Genomic DNA, 18606 nt, shown 5'->3' with positions numbered 1-18606 from the left:
TCGCAAGTTTTGGTCGCTGATAAAAAAGCCTTGCCTGTACTGGAAGTAGCAGACGAGTAGTGTGACGTCACAGGTTGTGGAGCTCCTCACATCTGCACATTGTTTACAATCATGGCCACCAGCAGCGAGAACGATTCGGACCGAGAAAGCGACGCTTTCCCCATTAATTTGAGCAAGGATGAAAGATTCGTGGATGAGGAAAATGAGAGTGAAGAACTAGAGGGCAGTGGGAGCGATTCAGATAGGGAAGATGCTGTGAGAGGCGGTTGGCACCTGATATTCAGCTGGGAATGACTAAAACAGTAAATAAACACAAGACATATACTCTATTAGCCACAACACAACCAGGTTTATATTTAATTTGCCACAAATTAATCCCGCATAACAAACACCTCCCCCCTCCCGTCCATATAACCCGCCAATACAACTCAAACACCTGCACAACACACTCAATCCCACAGCCCAAAGTACCGTTCACCTCCCCAAAGTTCATACAGCACATATATTTCCCCAAAGTCCCCAAAGTTACGTACGTGACATGCACATAACGGCACGCACGTACGGGCAAGCGATCAAATGTTTGGAAGCCGCAGCTGCATGCGTACTCACGGTACCGTGTCTGCCTATCCAACTCAAAGTCCTCCTGGTAAGAGTCTCTGTTGTCCCAGTTCTCCACAGGCCAATAGTAAAGCTTGACTGTCATCTTCCGGGAATGTAAACAATGAAACACCGGCTGTGTTATCCGGCACACCAGTCAAGGGGTGCATTCTACGGTGGGGGTGTGTTATCCAGCACAACACCTGCCGCAATACACCGCTTCCCACCTACAGCTTTCTTCTTTGCTGTCTCCATTGTTCATTGAACAAATTGCAAAAGATTCACCAACACAGATGTCCAGAATACTGTGGAACTTTGCAATGAAAACAGACGACTTAATAGCTGGCCACCATGCTGTCCCAAAATGTCCGTGACGTCACATGCAGAAGTCATCATACCGAGACGTTTTCAGCAGGATATTTCGTGCGAAATTTAAAATTGCACTTTAGTAAGCTAACCCGGCCGTATTGGCATGTGTTGCAATGTTAAGATTTCATCATTGATATATAAACTATCAGACTGCGTGGTCGGTAGTAGTGGGTTTCAGTAGGCCTTTAAATGGTAAATGGGTTATACTTGTATAGCGCTTTTCTACCTTCAAGGTACTCAAAGGTACAAACGTTTGTACACTATTACCACATTCACCCATTCACACACACATTCACACATTGATGGCGGGGGCTGCCATGCAAGGCACTAACCACGACCCATCAGGAGCAAGGGTGAAGTGTCTTGCTCAAGGACAGAACGGACGTGACTAGGTTGGTAGAAGCTGGGGATTGAACTCTCCCAAACACGCCACGCCGTTGCTGGGAGCCTTTCTCTCCTTAAAAGCTACCAGCGTCATCTTACATTTTGAAGATCGCCGTCTGCGGGTATGTCTTGGATACAATAAAGTACGTCCACATCGCGGACATGCTGCCTCGGCTCCGGACAACCCCGTGCGTATTGCTTACATCATCACAACATTCGGTTTCGGCAGCGCTGTTCCGTTGGTCAAAGTGTGTCTTTTAATTGGCCAAATTTCCGGTGCATCACTAGTCAATATTGCGCAAGTGATACACTTATACATTAATTTAAACTGTAACTACCTATTGGTGTTAATGTGTATGTTAGTGTGTTAGGAGGCTAATTTTTTCCATGGTCTGTGAACATACCGTGTCAGCGGAGAATGAGGAAGTGTTAATACTTGCTGGAATTGGGCTCGTTGTTAGGCGAAAATTAGCAATAAAAGCTAAAAAAAAAGAGTCAGACTTTTTGTGTCTTCTTCTGGATGCTACAATGCATTATATTATTTTGTTTTTGTCATGTCTGTGTAATCATGTTTTGTTTTAAGTCATGTTTTGTTTAGTTTCTGGCTTTTCACTCCCTTGTCTTGTTTGCATGATTACCCATTAGTTTCACCTGTTCCACGTTTGGACTCATTGTGCACTCTTGTTTGTCACCATAGCAACCATTAGTTTTCACCTGTCACGTCACGCACCTGTTTCACGTTTTGAGTCACGCACCTGTTTTCGTTAATCATGTCTGTGTTATTTAAGCTTTTCATTTTCTGTTGTTCGTCCTGACGACATCCCCGTATTCATACACCTGTCACACTCTGTCCACCTCTGCGCACTTCATGTCCATGCCAAGTAAGTTTTGTTTATTATTGCCATAGTTAGTGTTTTTTGTTGTTCATAGTTTTTTGCCCCCGTGCAAGTCTTTTGTTTTCGTTAGTCAAGTTTGTACATCCGCCTTGAGCGCGCCTTTTGTTTCTTTGAGTGTTATTATTAAATCATGTATTTACCTTCAAGTCATATCCAGTCCAATTCACTTGCACCTCGGGAGAACAAACCAAGCCAAAGTCCAAGTCTTGACAGATGTCAGCAAAGAAGTTCTCCCGCAAGATTGGACGAAGGAACGTGGGAGGTCCTGCGCGCCATGGAAGCTGAGACGCTCCGCTATTCCCCCACGGAGCGCAAGGATCTCATGTGGGGTCCGACCGGCAAACTGGTGCCGATCAGCTCCGTTTGGCCCGGGGACGTTGGCGCGTCATCCCAGCCACGGAAGCGCCACCAAAGGCGAGGGACGCCAGGAAGGACTTCCGCGAGCCAGCGTGACACGCCGCTCCCACAAGCCCCGCCCCCTCCGGGCGGAAGCAAGCAACAATCTGCCCGGCTTCCCCAGGATGACATCACAGCCCAGGATTTTTTTTTCAACTCTTTTTCTTTTGAACACCCGCCTCCAACAAAAGACTCTAATGGCATGACTTTGATAAATCATTATCAAAACATGTTTTTAGAAATCAGGTCTAATCAGTCCAAGCCACGTCCCAAATTGCATGCCCCGCCCCCCAAGACTCAAGTCCCGCCCCCGTCACAATTTTTTTCTTTTTTCCGCCCACACAACCCCAGGTGGGGGATAAAAAAACAACAACATTGTGGACAACTTAAAGGGGAAATTTCAGCCCCCCTCCAGACCTCCCTCCGCCCACCCCTAGAGAGAGTTCCAGACCGCAGGGAGCGCGTCTGGTATCCGCCCCTTGAGGGGGGGGCTGGGGTCGGGAGCTGTGTTGGTGGGGTGGCTCGGCATCACCATGCCAAGCCACAGCCTCCAGCACGGCCGCCACCACCAGTCTTCCGAACTGCCAAGCCACAGCCTCCAGCACGGCCACCACCACCGATCTTTCACCATGCCAAGCCGCAACCCCCAGCTAGGCCACCTCCACCTGCTCCAAGGCTAGCACCACGGCTAGCTGCTCCAAGGCTAGCACCTGTCGCTGCTCCAAGGCTAGCACCTGTCGCTGCTCCAAGGCTAGCACCTGTAGCTGCTCCACGGCTAGCACCTGTAGCTGCTCCACGGCTAGCACCTGTAGCTGCTCCACGGCTAGCACCAGACCCTCCACGCCAACACCAAAACCCTCCACGCCAAGTCCAAGACCAAGACCCTCCACGCCAAGTCCAAGACCAAGACCCTCCACGCCAAGTCCAAGACCAAGACCCTCCACGCCAAGTGCCGCCAGTCGCAGCTCCACGACCCCAAGTGCCGCCAGTCGCAGCTCCACGACGCCAAGTGCCGCCAGTCGCAGCTCCCCGACGGCAAGACCCGCCATGCCAAGACCAAGACCCGCCATGCCAAGACCAAGACCCGCCATGCCAAGACCAAGACACGCCATGCCAAGACCAAGACACGCCATGCCAAGACCAAGACCCGCCATGCCAAGACCAAGACGCGCCACGCCGAGCTTCGCCGCCTGACGCGCCACGCCGAGCTTCGCTGCCTGCATCATCTGCTGCTTCCACGCCTGCCACGATGACGACGCGCCTTCCTCCTCGTCGGCCACGGATATGGCCGCTACCTGGTCGCCCGCCACGCCAAGTGCGCCCACCTCCCAGTCGGCCACGAATGTGGCCATTCCCTGGGCGCCCGCCTCGCCTGCTGCAGCGGCGTTCCACTCGCCGCCGCCACCTAACTCTGCCCCGGTGGATACGGGGACGCGTGGTCTGGCGACCCACCGCCATGTCCCCCTCCCGCCCTCCCATGACTCTTGTTAATTTTTTTATGGACATCTGGTATCTGTCCTTAAGGGAGGGGCTCTGTCATGTCTGTGTAATCATGTTTTGTTTTAAGTCATGTTTTGTTTAGTTTCTGGCTTTTCACTCCCTTGTCTTGTTTGCATGATTACCCATTAGTTTCACCTGTTCCACGTTTGGACTCATTGTGCACTCTTGTTTGTCACCATAGCAACCATTAGTTTTCACCTGTCACGTCACGCACCTGTTTCACGTTTTGAGTCACGCACCTGTTTTCGTTAATCATGTCTGTGTTATTTTAGCTTTTCATTTTCTGTTGTTCGTCCTGACGACATCCCCGTATTCATACACCTGTCACACTCTGTCCACCTCTGCGCACTTCATGTCCATGCCAAGTAAGTTTTGTTTATTATTGCCATAGTTAGTGTTTTTTGTTGTTCATAGTTTTTTGCCCCCGTGCAAGTCTTTTGTTTTCGTTAGTCAAGTTTGTACATCCGCCTTGAGCGCGCCTTTTGTTTCTTTGAGTGTTATTATTATCATATCCAGTCCAATTCACTTGCACCTCGGGAGAACAAACCAAGCCAAAGTCCAAGTCATGACAGTTTTCACATAAAAAAATCCTCCTTTTTAATGCCGTGGCGCACCGACAATCAAAAATATTAAAGGGAAACACTGAAATGTGCTTGGATTTGTGTGTGAGCACACATTAATACATCTTGAATTTTTACTTACGTACGTAGTTTTCTGGATTTGAACATACATGTATTTTTAGTAGGAAATCCATGCAACTCTAGTTACATGAGGCCCCAGGAGATTGTAATTATGTCACCACCCTGACAATTAAAATTATATTCCAACATTAACAACTGCAACATTAGAAATTGTAAAATTCATTATGTGTACCTGTGATGTTTTTGCTTGTCTATTGTGTCCGTAGTGTTTATGTGTTTTTGTTTTTCTACCTGCCTTAGGCAAAGGATGCAATTTAGCTTTTGTGCTAATTCCAGCATATTTATGTTGACGCCGTTTTTTTGCTGAAACATCGATTTATTTGTACTGTCCTAATTCTAATAAATAAATAAATAATAACATTTGACTACAAATGACCAGAGGTGGGTAGTAACGCGCTACATTTACTCCGTTACATCTACTTGAGTAACTTTTGGGATAAATTGTACTTCTAAGAGTAGTTTTAATGCAACATACTTTTACTTTTACTTGAGTATATTTATAGAGAAGAAACGCTACTTTTACTCCGCTACTTTTATCTACATTCAGCTCGCTACTCGCTACTAATTTTTATCGATCTGTTAATGCACGCTTTGTTTGTTTTGGTTCGTCATAGTGCCTGCGTTTCAACAAATGCAGTCACTGGTGACGTTCACTCCGTTCCACCAATCAGATGCAGTCACTGGTGACGTTGGACCAATCAAACAGAGCCAGGCGGTCACATGACCTGACTTAAACAAGTTGAAAAACTTATTGGGGTGTTACCATTTAGTGGTCAATTGTACGGAATATGTACTGTACTGTGCAATCTACTAATAAAAGTTTCAATCAATCAATCAAAAGTGTGAAGGAAAAAAGACCCTTTTTTTTATTTCAACCGTACATCCCGTCAAAAGCCTAAAGACTGACTGCACAGTTCCTGTCTTCACAATAAAAGTGCCGCTCCATCGCGACTGCGCTTTCAAAATAAGAGTCTCCGAAAGCCAGCGCAAACTAGCTAGCAAGCTACGGAGTTTGCCGCCAATGTATTTCTCGTAAAGTGTATAAAAACGAATATGAAAGCTGGACAAATAAAATGCCAAAAACCAACCACTTTCATGTGGTATTAGACAGAAAGGAGGAACTTTTTTTCTCCTCCATTTGAAAACGTGGACGCTATCAGCACTACTGTCTGATTACAATCAATGCAAGTCATCAGAATCAGGTAATACACCAACTTATATTCTTGTATTCATGAAAGAAAGGAATCTATATGTGTTAAACATGCATGTATATTCATTAAAACACCTTTAACATGTAAACAAAAACGGCAAAATAAATACATATAAATTATATACTGTATATATGTGTGTATATATATATATATATATATATATATATATATATATATATATATATATATATATATATGATATGTGTGTGTATGTTACTCATCAGTTACTCAGTACTTGAGTAGTTTTTTCACAACATACTTTTTACTTTTACTCAAGTAAATATTTGGGTGACTACTCCTTACTTTTACTTGAGTAATAAATCTCTAAAGTAACAGTACTCTTACTTGAGTACAATTTCTGGCTACTCTACCCACCTCTGCAAATGACCAATTCCTCATCTCAACAGCAAAACCTGTTTTTGTGTATTTGGGATCACCATGTGTAAATGTGAAATTAAACCATGGTGACATGGCAGAGATATTTATAAAACATTGTTGCCTTCTTCCGGACATGCTTCGAGCGAGCTGTTTGGAATTGGAGACTTTAGTGACGTATTTGTCACTAAAGACGTAACCTCAGTTTGAAAAGCTTTGCGTGACTCTGCCGATTTTATTCAGTTGTAGTCCAAAGTTATAATCAACAAGTTCCTTAATTTTCTCTATTCTCATGTTGTGGGGTAGACTGGCTCGTACATGCACATTAATGCCAAAATCCTCCGGTGTATATTTCCAACTTATATCTGTCAGTAGACTAAATATGAAGGTACTAAAAAACTATAACATGGGGGGCATGGCCAAGAGGAGGGCTTCGGCACGCAAGTAAGACTGCCCACAAACCGTCACATTCTGAAGAGTCAGAAAGCTGCCTGAAGATGGTTTGTAAAACATAATTTATGCAACATTTTGACCAAAGAACCACCATTATATGTTTTGGAGACCACAAGGAAATGTTTTAAATGTATATTAAAATCATAATATGGCCTCTTTGAAACACTCCATACACTGTAAAACCTACATATTTTTAACATTAAACTTTAAATGGCTACTCAAATCGTAATAGGCCCTTTTACGCCAAAAGTTCCTGAACGTTTAGTTCCTGGAACTAAAGGTTCCTGTGGACCTGAGTGGCTTTTGTTTCCACCGCATTTCAAAGCTCAGGATAGTTTATACAAAGAGGCGTTACGTATGGAGGAGTGGTACAGTATTTTTCTACACTGATATCATGTAAATAAAATACAAAGCAATAAGATACAAAGCATAATTATTTAAAGACAAGATGTACGAAATTTTACATAAAAAGTTGGACTTTTGTCTGCAGTGCTTAACCGTCATAATGTTGTCCCCTCAATAAATTAGGAATTCATGAGGGTCAAGAGAGTCCTTATGATCCATCTCAGCTGAAAATAACAATATATAGCGTACATAATAAACAACAGCGGTTATCTCTCAGCGACAACACGAGCATATTACATTTGGTCGACTACAGCTTGGTGTTCAATACCATCACCATCCCTGACATCTTGGTGGAGAAGCTGAGCTTCCTGGGTCTACCCTCCCTCATCTGCTCCCAGATAAAAAACTTCCTGACCAATCACCCTCAGGTTGTTAAGGTGGGTCAACTTTGCTCCTCCACCCTGTCACTCAGCATTGGCTTGTTGACCCCCCTCCTGTACACCCTATATACGTATGACTGTGTCCCCATTCATCTCTCCAACACCATCGCAGACGACATACACGACATACAGGCACTGGCAGGGTGGTGCACCAATAACAACCTGAGGCTAAACACCACAAAGATGTTTTTTTTGTTATTATATCTCCCACCCCTTGGATCTGATTATCAGCTTAGAATGATTACAAATAAGGAAGCAATAAAAATAAAAATAATAAAGCTAATACAATATCACATTTTGCACATCTTTATTTACACGAATTACATATAGTACCAATAAAAGTACAGCTGACCGGTATTGATAATAAATATCGATACTGGTAACGGTATTGATAAAATCCTAACATTATACACCCCTACTTTCATTATACATTTGATATATCATGTAAAAGGTCTGTGCTCTGCACATGAATGCCATACATGAATAATATTTTATTTAACTATGTATTACTATATTACTGTTATTCTAAATGTTATAATATGGGTAAGCAGTAGAAATTGGATGGCTGGATGGATGGATGGACGGATGGATGGATGGACATACAGAGTGTAACTAATGAATAGAAACATAGTGATGAATCTGTGTCAGGGGTTCCTAAACTATATATAAATATATATATATACAGCCCATATTTTTTTAACCCAATGCGGCCCACGAGCCAAAAAGTTTGGGGACCCTAACTCTAGGCTATCTATTAGGGGTGCACCAAAAATCAATTCACATCTGAATCCCGATTTTAAATTGTGAATTTTCAAAAAACGATAAAACAATGATATTATTTAATTGTTCTCAATATTCTCTCCCAAAAAATGTCCAAGTGAAGTATTTAAGTATCTTTACCTACCAGCGTCCAAAATCCGGCCCGCGGAAAGTCCCAAGTTAAAAAAAAAATGTACATGATTTTTTTTTTTTAATCTGTCCTTTCTCATCCATGTTCTGCCGTATGTTACTCTCGGTGTCTCCTAGCCACTCAGGCAAATCATTTTGTTTTAAAAATGCATTTTCCCATCGATAACGTGACATCATCACGCTCGGAATATATATATATATATATATATATATATATATATGTATGTATATATATATGTATATATGTATATATATATATATATATATATATATATATATATATATATATATATATATATATATATATATATATATATATGTATATACATATATATATATACATACATATATATATATATATATATATATATATATATATATATATATATATATATATATATATATATTTATAGACAAACAGCCCGGCCCCCGGCCAAATTATTTTAACCCAAAATGGCCCCCGAGTCAAAAACTTTGGGGACCCCTGATCTGTGTAGTCTTTACAAGATGACTCTTAATTTTAATAGGGTTATTTTTATTTTTTCCTTTCTTTATTTTTTAATGTTTAAAGCAATGTGGTTTGTAGATTATATCTACGTATACAGTAGGCTATCACAAGGTTTTATATTATTATCCATTCTAAGCTCCATGTTGATGTCTGATGTGTGTTGACTATTTATTGTGGGCCATATAGGCTATATGTTATATGAGTCACAAAAACCTGCTGCTCACAATGAATTGCCTCTTGATGGATTAATAAAGATTAAATTAGAATTGAATGATGACATAGTGGCATTGCACTTTGCACTGCACAGATAGTTGACTTATAAGACTCAAAAAGCAGGTCTTGATAAAAAGACTTCCCTTCTGTGAGAGGTTACATGATTTTGCTCGGGTACAAACATTTGTGCTAATAAAAATGCATTTTTCAGATCTGTATTTACACAAATTACATTTAGTACCGATAAGAATACAGAGGAATACCGGTTTCAATAAGGAATATAGACATTGGTATCAGTATTGATAAAATCCTAACAATATACAATTGTATCACAGTCTGGTATGGAAAATGCTCTGTCTCAGACCGGAAGGCGATACAGAGGGTGGTGAAAACCGCTTAGCGCATTGCCAGAGCTTTACTCCTTGCCATCGGCGACATCTACAGTAAGCGTTGTCTCAGAAGGGCCACCAACATCATAAAGGACTCCTACCACCCAGAACACAGACTTTTGGCTCTCCTCTCCTCTAGTAGGCGCTACAGGAGTCTGCAAACAAGAACCACCAGGTTCAGGAACAGCCTCTTCCCAACAGCTATCTCCATGCTGAACTCACACAATAATGTCTGATTGAATGTTAAAAACGTTAAGACAGACCACCTCAAAAAACAGCATAGAATTTAACATTATTTTACTGAATGAGACACCCAGAATGCACATGAAAATAAAGAATGTGGAATTTACAATATTGAATATGAACAAAAAAAACACTGAATAAGGGTAACATATGAACATCGCTCATCTTTTACTTCGAAGACCACTTCCTTGATCGATTGTAATAACCCATATATCACTCAAAAGCGCAGATTCTAACCATTGAAATGCTTTTTATAGTTCAAGACTTACGTTAATTTGAAAACAGCACTGCAACATTGAATATTTTAATGGGCCGCAGGCCCGGCCCTAACCAATCTGGCGCCCTAGGCAAAATTTTAGGTGGCGCCCCCCCACATCGGCATTGAAGTGTATATACTCAGAAGAAACCGAATAGCTTTGTCTTTGACCTTTTTTTTTTTACTTACAACTATACCTAATATATAAAGGGGTGGAAAAGTGACTATTACCTGCAGGGCAAACATTAGCTAACCAGAAGGCAATAACAATATAAACAAAAAACACCTGCTTAAAAGATCTAATACAAATGTCCCTGAGGAATGTAAGGTGGGAGTACTGTAATTACCTAACGTTACATTATTATTTTCCATAACAATTTAGCCCCCTCCACAATATTAACCTGACGTTAAAACAGAACTAGCTATTTATTGATTAGCAATTGCCGAATCATGTAACATTAGCTTAATGCTAAAAAGCCAGGTACTATCACATTCTGTAACAGACAAATAATTTCATGTAGGCTAACGTTACCTACCTGCTACCTCTGTCTTTTCTTGTTTCTCCTTCTCTTCTTTTCTCTTTTTTCTTCCCTGGGCACCTGACAGTTTTGGCCGTTTTGACATGTTGTGTTGATTTTTTGATGTGGTGACGTCCAAAAAGAGTCATGATACGGGAAGGGAGGGGGCGCACCGTGCGGTGGTGGGGTGGGGGGGGCGTAATGTTGTAACAAATAATATTTCTATTAAATAGGCTTTACTTTGCATTTTAATTATTGTGGGATTATTTTTTTGTATTTAGAAATAATAGTATCAACTTTTTTTTTCTTTTTCTTTTTTTTCCTCCAACATTTGTGGCACTGGCGTGGCGCCCCCTGATGTACGGCGCCCTTAGCATTTGCCTATACGGCCTATGCCACGGGCCGGCCCTGATGGGCCGTATGCGGCCTGCTGGTCGTATTTTGCCCAGGTCTGGTTAAGAGGCTGGTTAAAACAAATTCAGTTGATGCGTTTTGGTGTCTGCTGGCGTTTTTTTTAAATGCCGTTAATTTTTTTCATTTATGAGAAAACATCTTGCAATATACATTTTATTGTGTGTGTGGATCATTGCAGATGCATGAATTTTGTGTTGTGATGGTCCACCGCCTCCCTGCAGAGCGTCCTGGCAGCACGCTAGAAATAGTTTTAAGTCTATAGAGTTTGCAATTCGATATTGCAGACAAGGTGTTACAGATTATAGATGTGTGATGTTTGTTCAACAACACCGCACACAGGATGGACAGCTTAATAACAAATGTAGAGGGAAGAGTTTCTATGGGCACATGAAAACTCTTTACACTTCAATCACTAATTATGTTACAAAAAAGACCAGTTAGAATAATACTTAATGTTGGATATAGAGAATTTACAAAGCCTTTATTTATTGAATAAAAAATATTGAAATTCAATGACCAGGTGCTTTTGCAGACAGCTAAAATTATGTACAAAGCAAACTATAACCTGCTACCCAAGAATGTGCCACAAATCTCCTCAAAAAAAAAAAATGTAACCCTAGAGAAAAATGTAGTTTAAAACATTAGTATTCACGTACAACATTTAAGACCTTTAGCATATCAGTATGTGGAATGAAATTATGAAATAGATTAAGCAAAAAAGTGAAACAATGTACTAATATGATGCAGTTTAAGAAACTGTTCAAACTAAAAGTGTTTAGAAAGTACAAAGAAGAAGAATTATGCTAAATGTCTTGAACTATTGAAAAAAAATATTACTTTATTAATCTTTGATATTAATTTCATTAGGATAATCACAACTGATTTAATTATTTATAAAGAGAACAATTGTATTGAGAGTGAATTGATGTAAATTGTGTACACATTAAAAACAGGAAGTGAACAAATGTCTTAGCAATTGCTAAGAAATGGAAAGGGTGTCGGATTAAAAAAGCGTTGCTTCTTACTCTTTGTTGAACATGTTGTAAAGAAAAATAAACATATGTAAAATAACCATCCACCCATCCATTTTCTAACGCTTGTCCCTTTCAGGGATTGCGGGGGGCGCTGGAGCCTATCCCAGCTGGTGTAATATATATTGAAACTGTATTAATGTTCGAAAAAAACTTCAACCAACCAACATAAAGCCGGGAGTACACTTTTGCACTTATTATCAGTTGTACACGCAGTCGTAGCAGATCACACGTAACACGCCCACTAATAGTTCACACAATTTTGAAATTTGCACATACTATCTAACACTTGTTGTTTGGATCTTGGTAGATCAGGCCAAGGGTGTTTATAAATTATCCGTTTATGAGAAGGGCTAGGCTTGAATAATCTCTGCTTCTTCCTACTCCTTTCAGACATATGGAATTGTGCAAGTGTAAACATGTGATGTCCCAAAATGTAACTTGTCAAGCATTACGTCTGAAACAAATAAACTATGACCAAACATTAAACATCCTTGCCATTCATATGACTTTGATCATATCATGCTGCAGTAGCAGCCTCCAGTAAAAAAGCAAGATGACATAAGTCAGTTACGACCAGTGGTGTAATGTGGTTTACCACAATAACAAATGCGCACCGTAATCCATTGACGTGCCTCTTAAAGGATACAAGTGGCAAGATAAAGCATCTTAGCGCATTAATGTAAGCCTTTTTTATGTTTTTTCACACACTCAGGCAGGGTTGCATGACGAGTGTGACTCATTTTACCTTTGACCTCAACTCTCTTGGCTAGCTTCCATAGTATATCATTAAAAAGTGGACCTGCAACCCCGTCCCTCGGATGTGTTGTAATGGTCCACATTAGGTGGTCATGAAAATAGGGTCTGTAATGCGTATGAATCAGAGCCACACACAATCATAGGCACTGCTGGCCCTCTGCAACAACCGTTAGAGACCATTGCAAGAATCAATCTCAGACTCTCAGCTGGTCTAAAGCAATCAGTGTGATGGGATTGCACTTGCTGCTTGCTTTACATATTCAATCTGTCTCAATCTTCTGTAGATAAACACAGCTTCCCGGGGTCCTTGGCAGCAGTGCGCACTGTGGCTTCACTGTAATGAGCCGCAGAAGGCTGACAGAGACGGGTGGAGAAACTCCATCACTGCGCCGACAGGGGGGTTTGCGTGGGTCAAGACTCCTTGCGGGCGCAGCTGGCCCGTCAAACACACAGTACAGCGTGAGGTGTTTTGCCACTAGCATGCGGTAGAAAAACAAAATTAAAGTTTTAGTAGCTAATAACAATACGTGGGTAAATGTTGCATTTACTTAAATAACTATTTGGATAAATTGTACTTGTCGGAGTAGTTTTAATCCAACATACTTTTTACTTTTACTTCAGTATTTTTGTGAAGAAGAAAAGCTTTTACTCTGTTAGTGAGTTTCATTCTGATTGCTACATGTATTTATTTCAATATTACATATGAACTATTGATCACTGCTTGAAAAGATGTATTAATTTGGTTAGTCAGCGAGGCCTTTTTCCAGCGAAAACTGTCACATGACTCTGTTCCACCAATCCAACGTAAGCACTTGAGACGTTTGCTTCTATTTCACCAATCAAACGGAGCCTAGCATACTACTCGCGGTGAGGGATGTCTTGTCTTGGTTTTTTGTCTTGTGAATTTCATGTTTTAGTTTGAAAAGTAACTATCCTCTCGTTTCAGGTCACTTGCCCTTCCTCTTGTGTCATCAGTCTGACGTCATCCCTGATCCCTGATTGTTTACACCTGTTCCCCATTACCCCAATGTGTCTTATAGTCCGCGTCTCCTTTTGTTCTGTGCCAGAATGTCTCGTTGTATTGTGCATCTCCAACATCATGCCCAAGCCTTGTCTCGTCTTGTTTTGATTTATCCGGATCCTGAATTTTCAAGTTGGTATTTTGAGTTTTCCTTTTCTCCTCTTAAGCAGAGTGATTTTTTGTTTGTAACGTTTTCAAGTTGAAGTAGTGAGTTCAGTTTATTTATACAGTCTTTTATTTTCCTCATTTTTGAGTGATATTTTGTTAAAGGGGAACATTATCACCAGACCTATGTAAGCGTCAATAAATACCTTGATGTTGCAGAAAAAAGACCATATATTTTTTTAACCGATTTCCGAACTCTAAATGGGTGAGTTTTGGCGAATTAAACGCCTTTCTAATATTCGCTCTCGGAGCGATGACGTCACAATGTGACGTCACATCGGGAAGCAATCCGCCATTTTCTCAAACACCGAGTCGAATCAGCTCTGTTATTTTCCGTTTTTTCGACTGTTTTCCGTACCTTGGAGACATCATGCCTCGTCGGTGTGTTGTCGGAGGGTGTAACAACACGAACAGGGACGGATTCAAGTTGCACCAGTGGCCCAAAGATGCGAAAGTGGCAAGAAATTGGACGTTTGTTCCGCACACTTTACCGACGAAAGCTATGCTACGACAGAGATGGCAAGAATGTGTGGATATCCTGCGACACTCAAAGCAGATGCATTTCCAACGATAAAGTCAAAGAAATCTGCCGCCAGACCCCCATTGAATCTGCCGGAGTGTGTGAGCAATTCAGGGACGAAGGACCTCGGTAGCACGGCAAGCAATGGCGGCAGTTGGTTCCCGCAGACGAGCGAGCTAAACCCCCTGGATGTCTTGGCTCACACCGTCCCTTATGCCACCGAAGATGATCAAGAGAAGAATATCGACCCTAGCTTCCCTGGCCTGCTGACATCAACTCCAAAACTGGACAGATCAGCTTTCAGGAAAAGAGAGCGGATGAGGGTATGTCTACAGAATATATTAATTGATGAAAATTGGGCTGTCTGCACCCTCAGAGTGCATGTTGTTGCCAAATGTAAACCTAGTTCATAGTTGTTAGTTTCCTTTAATGCCAAACAAACACATACCAATCGTTGGTTAGAAGGCGATCGCCGAATTCGTCCTCGCTTTCTCCCGTGTCGCTGGCTGTCGTGTCGTTTTCGTCGGTTTCGCTTGCATACGGTTCAAACCGATATGGCTCAATAGCTTCAGTTTCTTCTTCAATTTCGTTTTCGCTACCTGCCTCCACACTACAACCATCCGTTTCAATACATTCGTAATCTGTTGAATCGCTTAAGCCGCTGAAATCCGAGTCTGAATCCGATCTAATGTCGCTATAGCTTGCTGTTCTATGCGCCATGTTTGTTTGTGTTGGCTTCACTATGTGACGTCACACGAAAATGGACGGGTGTTTATAACGATGGTTAAAATCAGGCACTTTGAAGCTTTTTTTAGGGATATTGCGTGATGGGTAAAATTATGAAAAAAACTTCGAAAAATATAATAAGCCACTGGGAACTGATTTGTATTGGTTTTAACCATTCTGAAATTGTGATGATGTTCCCCTTTAATCATTTTCCTAGACCAGAAACAGTGTAGAAGTTTTATAGCCCATTGTTTTTCCCTCCTTCTGGTGCGTTTTTTGTTGTTTAAATTTCATAGTTATATTCTTCGCCAGTGTAGTTAGAGATTGATATTTTTGTTTACTCCTTTCGGAGGGATTTTCTGTTTTTCCCCTTTTGTGAAACCTTATCGCCCAGTTGCCAGAATTCATAGCCGTTGTTTTATTGCCCTGACTCAAGAGTTGAAAAGTGATCATTCCAAAATAAAAGCCTGCCTGATTGTTCTCCACTCTGCATCTGAGTCTTATTTCTGATCCAGGCCTGAAAAGTGGTGGGAGGGACTGACACAGTTTACCCCAACAAGCACAAAGTAAAGACACAGAAGCTGAAATAAGTTTTTTTTTTAATATATGATAAAATAAAAACAACTTACTTGTAAGTGTCACAATGTTCTCAAAGAAGACTCCAAACCAGCTGAAACAGAGTCGTGTATTGCGAGAGTTTGGCCAACGATGGATTTCAGGCAATCTCCACAATGATTGGTCAAAAGGCACTTATGTGACTACAGGGCGCCATGACTGCTACTAACTTATGTTTGCAGTGCTTCCTTGTTAGTTTTTTGACGTGTAAAAATGTCCTGTCGTGCAGCATGGGGCTGCTCCACTCGTGAGAATTGTGGAAGGCTTTTACATCGCTTTCCCCACAATCGGGAAAGAAAACAAGTATGGGGAGCGAAGGTCCTCCATCGACACTGCAGAGCCAAACACTACAGTGTCTCTTCTGCTAGGTAAACATACGACACAACGCTTGTGTTTTTTGGCATACTTGCCAACCCTCCCGGATTTTCCGGGAGACTCCCGAAATTCAGCGCCTCTCCCGAAAACCTCCCGGGACAAATTTTCTCCCGAAAATCTCCCGAAATTCAGGCGGAGCTGGAGGCCACGCCCCCTCCAGCTCCATACGGACCTGAGTCCGCTTTCCCACAATATAAAGAACGTCTACAGTAAAGCAGTCCGTCTGCCGTAAACAGCAATGTTGTGACACTCTTAAACAGGACAATACTGCCATCTAGTGCATTTGATGAAAGCACTTTTGTGCGTGCCACACAGTAATGCATAATCAGAGAGGGTGTTCAGCATGGTTAGAAAGATAGTGACAGAGAATAGAACAAGGATGGACAATTCAACCCTTAACTCAACAATGAGTAGATGAGTGTTATGTGTGTGTATATGTGTAAATAAATGAACACTGAAATTCAAGTATTTCTTTTATTTATATATATATATATATATATACATATATATATATATATATATATACATATATATATATATATATATATATATATATATATATATATATAGCTAGAATTCACTGAAAGTCAACTATTTCTTATATAAATATACATATATATACATATATATATATACATATATATATATATATATATATATATATATATATATATATATATATATGAAATACTTGACTTGGTGAATTCTAGCTGTAAATATACTCCTCCCCTCTTAACCACGCCCCCAACCACGCCCCCCGAACCCACCCCCCGAAATTGGAGGTCTCAAGGTTGGCAAGTATGGTTTTTTGGGTTGTTTTTTTTCTGGACAGAACACACAGAAGCTAATTCAAATAATAACAGTAATACATTTTAGGAATGGTTTGACAAAAAACATTGGGGAAATAAGTACCAAAGCACACTAATTCACTTACCATGTTACAAAAAAAAAAAAAAAGATGATTTAGAATAATACATAAAGAGTGATACACACAGTGATTACAAATACATTAGAGGCAGCCACCACAGTTCACATTCTTCACACAAAAGTCACAATTTATCCGTGATTGCTGGTCCCAAGCTAATGAGGATTTTGGCAAAATGAGGGTAATACTTTTTTTTGGTCGTTTTGTATGTTTTATTTATGTTTATTGCGCTGTCAAGTGCGTGTTAGAGTGCCTGCTGGTCACTAAACAATGCATGAATGTATACAGCGGATTGCATCAAATATGGCCGTATAATTATATTTTGACAAAATAAAAGCATTTTTTATTATAAGTTTATGAGCTGGAGTTTAAGAACTATATTTAGACATTCTATTATGACTTATTTTGTCGAAACATAAGCAATTGCATGCACCTGGACACAGCCGCACACGTCAATTGTAGTGAAGTGAATTAATTAACTCATATTATGCGTGGGTTCCCTTCTGGGTACTCTGGCTTCCTCCCACCTCCAAAGACATGCACCTGGGGATAGGTTGATTGGCAACACTAAATGGTCTCTAGTGTGTGAAAGTGAGTGTGAATGTTGTCTATTTGTGTTGGCCCTGTGATGAGGTAGTGACTTGTCCAGGTTGTACCCCGCCTTCTGCCCGTGTGCAGCTGGGATATGCTCCAGCACCCCTTGCGACCCCCGTAAGAGACAAGCGGTAGAAAATGGATGGATGGATGGATGGATGGATGTTTTGCATATGGTGAAGGTTTATATTCACCTTGGAGAGGGCAAACCACCAAGTTTAAGTAAATAGTGGTATTTCAGTTTGAGCACATAATAAATAAGGCCTCTTAGTTTGACATTCGCAGGTGGATTGGATCACTTCTCGTAGGAAAGAGGCCCTATTTGGCATGTGACTGTGAATTGTTCTTGTTTGCGGATGACTCGGCCCTGCTGGTATCAGACAAGGACAAGTCACAGGTGGAGAAAATCCTCAGTGCTGAACTCTGTAGAACTTGCACCTGGCTCGCTGACAACAAGCTATCCATACACTTAGGTAAAACAGAATCCATCCTGTTTGGGTCCCACATCAACCTTAAGAAAGTCAATGACTTCACTATAAAAGTGGGTGACATTGTTATCACCAGGAAAGATGAGGTCACCTACCTAGGTTCCATTCTAGAGGCTAATCTTTCCTGTGATAAAATGGCAACCAAGGTAATCAAAAAGGTCAACCAAAGAACGAGATTTCTTTATAGAATCTCCTCTCTGGTCAACAAAAGCACCATGAGGATTCTAGCGGGAACTCTCGTTCAACCCTTTTTCGATTACGCATGCACCT

At 41.1% G+C, this 18606-nt stretch overlaps 1 protein-coding gene across 5 annotated transcripts in view; it reads right to left on the bottom strand.

Annotated features, from left to right (window-relative positions):
- LOC133610735 (uncharacterized) overlaps positions 1–18606 on the bottom strand; it is a 63935-nt gene that overhangs the window by 19109 nt on the left and 26220 nt on the right. The window contains exon 1 of one of the 5 annotated variants that reach the window (XM_061967302.2): positions 2387–2632. The exons of the other annotated variants lie outside the window; for them this stretch is intronic. The gene's annotated coding sequence lies outside the window, so the exon portion shown is untranslated. Of the gene's footprint in view, positions 1–2386; positions 2633–18606 lie in introns of those variants that run through there. 5 annotated transcript variants of the gene reach the window in all.

The sequence above is a fragment of the Nerophis lumbriciformis genome, linkage group LG11 (assembly GCF_033978685.3).
Source record: "Nerophis lumbriciformis linkage group LG11, RoL_Nlum_v2.1, whole genome shotgun sequence".
Taxonomy (NCBI): domain Eukaryota; kingdom Metazoa; phylum Chordata; class Actinopteri; order Syngnathiformes; family Syngnathidae; genus Nerophis; species Nerophis lumbriciformis.
Note: the sequence above shows the minus strand (reverse complement) of the source record. Positions and strands in the feature narration are given on the sequence as shown.